The following is a 7,232-nucleotide window of genomic DNA, read 5'->3' as shown; positions in this document are numbered from 1 at the left end:
ACTGCAAAATTCTTCGACTTTCTATACTCAAGAACGAAGTTTGCAAACCAGATTTTTCTTACAACTACTCTTAGACTTGGTGTAATAAGAGGAAGAGATGATAGACACTCGAGGTGATTTGCTATTGAAGTTGGTGTATTCTAAATGACCTAAGAGCTCTCCTTTTATAGAGTCTTAGAAACTAAAGAACTCATTCAAAAAACAAGTAAATCATGGAGAGAAAGAAGAGAATCGTGGGTGTTACTGCATGGACTCACTCAAGTGAGCTGCTAAAAATACAGAACCTTACACGACCGATTCAAACAAGTTGTTACTTTGTTGAAATTCCGGAAACAATTACGCGAGTGGGGGCGAGTAGTCCAAACTCAACTTTTGAACGAGGCTCGACATTGTTCTGAAAAGAAGCATAACTGCTTCTTGGGCCCACTCCACAAGACCACAAGCTGAACGATCCACGACCAATGCCCAATTCGACCGAACTATGCGCGTGTAGTAAAAGTCTCCTCTCCATACTCATACTGAAGCTTATCCGTAGTATGTGAAGTAGGTATCTTCATGGTTTCAACTTTCGATTTTGGAAGCCAATTTTACACATAAAACCGTAAATTTGTACCACAAAAGTAACAAATTGTGAGCCTTTGTTTATCATTCAAACTGAACTCAAATTTATCGTATGAGCATACGACAAATAAGTGCTCTTAGAGGTGAAGTTAATGCTCCTATAATCAGACAGAAACGATGATAGAAACCCAAAAGAATGTGCCCATAAGACCGTAACTATAACAAATAAGTGCTCTTAGAGGTGAAGTTAATGCTCCTATAATCAGACAGAAACGATGATAGAAACCCAAAAGAATGTGCCCATAAGACCATAACTATAACGTTCCGTTCAAACACTTCATACTCCTAACATTTAAGATTTGAACCTAGATCATTGAGGGTGTAAATGCAATCTCAATAGATTAGGAACTCGTTAGCATAATAGTTATGATAATTTCAGTTATTCTAATAGTGTATGTGCTTATGAATATTCAGTGATAATAAATTGATATTTGTATCTAGCCCAGTATACATATTAACATTAACAATAGATAATTCACTTTCGGTTAAAAAATAAAATAAACTTACTCTCATTAAATTTTAAGGGTCAAATTATTAACCTTCAGAAAAAATGTAACACTTAATGATATAAATTCTAATTTTGGTTGGTTTAGTGTGTACCCGAAAAATATATATACCTCATTTTTTTTCTTAAAAGTTTTTATGATCAATATATCTATTCTCAATATAATTTTACACTTCTCAACCTATTTTTACATGAAATTACAAGGTAATTTTGTAACTCTATTATATTTCATCTTTGTTTTTATCTATTTTTTTTATTAAAACCAAAATTAAGATTTACTTACTCAATTCTTTTCTACCCCTCTTTCTCTCTGCCGCTTGGTCTCCCCTGATGTCTGGTGGTGTTTGATTTCACCACGACGATGATGATTTTCCTTTGACTATTAGTTAACCGGTGATCGACTGTTTTGACTGACCCGATGGGTTAGAATGTAAGGATTTAGATGCGAATAAGCGGAATTGCACGAAACGATTTCCTAACATCTAAACGAAGGATCTTTGCATAAACCAATTGAATTAAGATTTAGAAGAAACAATTACCTCTTGATGCGTGATTCACCGACAACGAACGGGGAGATCAAGAGCCTCAAGCGCGACTCCTCTAGTTGGTCCACCCGAGCAAACAACTGGATGCCTTTGGATCAACTGCTAGGTTGAAGACGAAAGGATTCTCCTTGAGAGAGAGGATGTAGAATTCTAGGGAGAAATAAAGAAGTGGATTGGGGTTTCTCTTAGAAAGCCCATCCTTATTTATAAGCGTCCCATTGGGCCTATTATGATAATATCTTAATTCTCTAATTAAATATTATCTTTAATAATAACTCCTTATTATTAATAAACTCTATTTCAAAGCTATATCTCATATAACTATATATTATATACTTTATATAATAACTCTCTCATAAAATCCAGTCTATAAACTCTTGGGGTGTAACCTCGTAGGACCCAATTATAATAACAATGAACTTAATAACATCAAGTCCATAAATCACAGTTGGCTTCTAGCAAAGTACTATGACTCCTAAAATAATCGGATTATGAATCTCCATTAATAGTCCCACTTCATAATTAGTAATTGCAATTTTGATTAAAGGACACAATTCCTTCAATCTCCCACTTGTCCTTAAAACAAGTGTGCAATGTTAAAATTCCCTTGTCACTTAATGTCTAATTTGACTATATGATGAAACTCATCTTTTCCGCCAAATGTGTTTCTTGAACTCTTGAGATCGAACTATTAGTACAGATGATTATCATAATCTATCTGAGCATGGCCATGCGTTTTCCACAGTTCTCACTCTACAAGTGGCCGAGACACCATTCTTTTCCAACTGTATCATAGTATACACGGAATAGGAGGACATATTCAATCTTGTAGGACTATAGCTCCCACTTAACTTTTGGCAATCCCAATCACTACTTTTATAACAGCCTGTTACGGTCAGCGTTTAGAAGCGTCAAGGATAAACCAACAATCAAATGAAGACTATATCATACTCATGTCTAAGGAACTCACTAATCATGAATAATATTAGAGCTCTGCAGTAAGGTCCCACAGAATCTGATAGGGCTAAACCTACCCACAAGCGTATGAGATCAATTGTAGCTTTTCAAGTGTCGTTCCCACGAGGACAAAGTAGTATCTTTTGCAACCAAACTAGTAAGCTAAGTCGTAATAAGGGGATTTGGTAATTATGCTACGAAAACTAGGAAAACACGACTTCGGAGAAATATATGGATGGGAAATATCTAGGATCAAGGTTCACCACAACAACTCCTTAATAGATTACAAGATGCGTTTATCAAAGATTAGCATGGACTCGTTTGATGGTAAGCAATTTAATGTATCTACCAATTCCTTTCACACAATAGTAGACATATCTAAACTCCAACCAACAATCATTTTCGTGCAAAGTTAATCAAGCAAAGACTAATAGGCGCTTAGAAACTAGAACTAGACCGGGTTAACATCCACTTTCGTGCTCAATTAAGTCCAACCTAACCTAGGTTTCTATGATTACTTATATCTCCACAAGAACAAACAAGTTTATTCGGGTTCAATTCTAGGAAATCCAACACAAACAATCTCCTTTCAGACTCATGCCGTGTCTAATTGAAATCTATAGGTATCTCCTTTCAGACTCAACCTAATAGAAATTCTAATTGATAATGTCAACCTCAGTAAGAACCCTAGATTTAAATCAAACAAGATTCCATGCTTTAAAAGACAAACACAAGAAGATAATCTATCAATTCATTGATGGGATCACCCCAATCCTAGAAAAATGGATCTAGCTATGCATAATGAGGTAATCAATCAAAAACCTCCATAAGAATAAAGCGATTCATAAATCTAGAAGAGAATAAGAGATATACTTGATTCGATCTAGAACTTAGAACACCAATTCTTGAAAAACCTTCAACAATCTTTACAAAATAGCAAAAACTAGGTCTTGAAATTAACAAAATAGAGAGATAGAGAGGGAGGATGCATTGATGGATTCCCCCAAAACAAGCTCTCAAAACCCCTTTTATTCTACTCTAAATGTCCTCCCCAAAAGTAACCCCCTAGAAGTCAAATAGTTCAAAGAGTAACCCCCTAGAAGTCAAAGAGTTCAAAGAGTAACCCCTAGAAGTCAAAGAGTTCAAAGAGTAACCCCCTAGAAGTCAAAGAGTTCAAAGCAAAAGAAGCATTTTCGGAAGAGGGGCCGGCTACTCAGGCCGATACTCGGCTAACGGACCGAGTATCCCTCTGATTTCTGCTTCTCATCTTCACTTCGTGATGGCTTGTCTCGTCCTTCCTTTGGCCCCCTTCTTTGCTCGGCTCTTTCCTTGCTAATCTCCTTGTTCGATCACCTTTCCGCGCACGCTCATGATCTCCAATAGAATGCCTCCAAATCACCTGTAATCATCAAACAAAAGAGTAGATACTGACTCTACGAGGGAAACTAAGAAAATAAGATAAAACAAGACTAGAAAGACACAAAACGACTCTACTAAGACAAAATAAACATGACCTAAACCAGAATAAAATGCATGCTATCAAATTCCCCCAAGCTTGAACCTTGCTTGTCCCAAGCAAGCACATGTCAACGAATCCAAGTAATATACAAAAGAGGTATCTATCCAAGTGACATATGATTGATAACAACGAAAGATCAAACAGAAAACAAATCCCATCCTATCATGCTTCTCAATCAATGAAAAGAATAAATTAGTTCCTCAACTCTAGATCTCACCGGATTAATAGAACATATCACTCTCACTCATATATGTAGGTATGTGTTTCACTCACTGTTATAACTCAACTTTGAATATTAACTACCATAAGCTTGCAACCAAATCTAGATCTCCACTGCTAGGTAGAATGCAAAACACAATCATGAGACATACACTGGGTTGTAATGGGGCCAAGGTACTCTAATAGGCATGGATGAAATTTTTGGCCATGTGGTGCAAAATCTAGGAGATATGAACTTCATATGAAAACAACACCAACTCAAGTGATATTACAATAAGCACAAATACACAACCCAACCCAAGATCTATCAAATTGTTTATTTGTTGCTCCTTTTCTTCTCTTTTTTTTGTATTTTCTTTCTTACTTTGTAACGAAAAATAAGGGAGCAAATTGGATATAAACAATAAGATAACACTCTATAATCAAACATCGTTAACCACCCCCATCATCTACCATTCCCCCAAGCTTGTCTTACAACCACACCAAGTAAATAGAAGTTCAATCCCCTAGTAGGTAGGATATAAATATAAGCTCGGATTACTTTTGTGGAGATAACAAAGAAAGGCTATAAGGTTCAAAGGGCTACAAGAGAAGGATATCATCAAGGGTAGTCAAGGATAATATGGGCTCATTAAAATATAATGTCTCAATCAAATGTGATGCATTTTTAGTCCTATATGCAGTCTCAAAGAGATTTAGAAGCAAGTTCTAGAGATAACAAACAAAGAGAGTTCACTCATGAGAAATAAGAGGACTTTGCAAATGTAGTCCAAGAAAGGCAAACAAGCTTACTAGGACAATTATCTAGAGTTTCGGTTCTAATATATCTTAATCAAAGTCCACATGCTCAGGTCAATGTCAAAAGTGTGATCAATCATATCATCATCATAATGCAATTGTAATATTAACAACTAAAGCATATTAAAAGGATTCACAGTTAATGCACCATTATAAGAACTCACAAAGGAACATGTAGGGAAAACGTGATAACCGACACAAAAAGCAAAAAAAAAAAAATCAAAACAGAAAAAATGCAATTCTAAATGACCTACATGCAATACTCCCCTCCCCTAAGCTTAAAACTAACATTGTCCCCAATGCATAATTTAAAAGCAAAAGGAAGAGAAATACTTACTAGGAACTACTCTTGTGAAGGTGGTTTAGGAGGAGGTCGACTCTTGAGAGAAAATCTCCCCTCATTAGGTAGACGGAGAAGATGACCACTATCCCCCAGATCAAGATCCTCCTTCAACCTCAAATTGGATGGAAGAGTTTTCAAATTCACTTTTGGTGCCTCTTGAGTCTCCTCCATAGGGGAGACGTCTTCACTAGATAGGGTCTCAAATACGGTCTCATGCACCTCATTACCAGATTCAAATTCTAAGAGCACATCAGCAAGTAGCTCTAGATTGTCAGCTTCGGTCACACTCTCAGTCAAGCAATACTCCAATGGATCCTCAATCAAAATGGCCATCAACGATTCTTGGGTTGCTTTTTCAACCACATCCAAGCTAGAAATATCATCCTCAAAGGTAGGCTGCTTCACAACCTTAGGAAGGTTGAATTCCATTTTCTCTTCCCCAATATTGAAGGAGAGAACACCCTGCTTCACATCGATAAGAGCACCCTCTGTAGCTAGGAAGGGTCGTCCCACTATTATTGGAATAGGAGAATCAGCGGGAATGTCTAGGACAATGAAATCAATCGGGATGTAAAACTTGCCGATCTGGATAAAATGTCCTCCAAAATACCAACCGGGCTTGTTGTAGATCTATCGGCCATGAGTAAGGTCATCTTCACCGGTCTAGGCTCTCCTAAATCAAGCTTCTTGCATATGGATAGAGGAATGATGCTCACACTAGCACCCAAATCACATAAAGCCTGGTAGGTACTCCTCCCTATCACCATAGGAACACTAAAGCTGCCCGGATCTTCAAGCTTAGGGGGCAACTTGTTTTGGATGATAGCGCTACATTCTTGGTTCAAAGAAATGGTGTGGTAGTCATCAAGGTTCCTCTTGTTGGATAGGATCTCCTTCAAAAATTTCACATAGGTTGGCATTTGCTTGAGAGCTTCGGTGAAGGGAACGTTGATGCAAAGTTTCTTCAACACCTCCACAAATTTGCCAAATTGGTGTTCTAGCTAAGCTTGGGCTCTCCTTTGTGGGAAAGGAAGAGGAGGCTTGTAAGGTGGGGGTGGCACATACTTAGGCTCTTCCTTCTCCTCTTTCTCTTGAACCTTAGCTTCCTCGGGATCATCAATAGCAACACCTTTCTTCTTAAGATCTACCACTTTAGGATCTTCAAGTGGCCTTCCACTCCTCAAGGACACGGCATTGATTTGCCCTTTTGGATTGGCCTCAGTTTGGCCCGGAAGATGACAATGGGGTCTAGGAGCATTCTTGGCATATTGAGCATGCAAGCTATCATGACTATCCATTTTCTTATTTATGTTCGGTAGCTCCTTCATAATCAGCTGAAGCATAGACTCATCGGATGGTTGAGAATGCTCTTGATGTTGTTGTGGAGGGGGTCTTGGTGGGAAACCAGGGGGTATCTCTGAGAAGTTTGATTTTCTCCCCAAGGGAGGTTAGAGTGATTCCTCCAATCGGGGTTAGAGGTGTTGGAATATGGATCATTCCTCGGACCCCGATTAAAGTTGTTCATGTAGTTCACCTCCCTTGTGCTTCACCTTGAGCGCTAAACTGTTGGCATGATGAAATGGTATGGTCACCCTCTCCACAAAACTGACAAACCACACTAGACGTATCTCGATAGGATGATCCGACCCCATTCGCTTTAGATTTTTGAATCGCCAAAGTCAACCTCTTGATATCTTGCTGCATTGCATCTATCTGAGCTTGTTG

The 7,232-nt window shown here is 37.9% G+C and overlaps 1 pseudogene; it reads right to left on the bottom strand.

Annotated features, from left to right (window-relative positions):
• Positions 1–5,507: 5,507 nt before the first annotated feature.
• On the bottom strand, positions 5,508–6,427 carry LOC141249213 (uncharacterized; annotated as a pseudogene).
• Positions 6,428–7,232: the final 805 nt, after the last annotated feature.

Source organism: Phyllobates terribilis, unplaced genomic scaffold (assembly GCF_046119375.1).
Source record: "Phyllobates terribilis strain yellow unplaced genomic scaffold, ASM4611937v1 Scaffold_4396__1_contigs__length_61467, whole genome shotgun sequence".
In the NCBI taxonomy this organism is placed as follows: Eukaryota; Metazoa; Chordata; class Amphibia; order Anura; family Dendrobatidae; genus Phyllobates; species Phyllobates terribilis.
The sequence above is the reverse complement of the archived record's forward strand: the minus strand, read 5'-3'. Positions and strand labels throughout refer to the sequence as shown.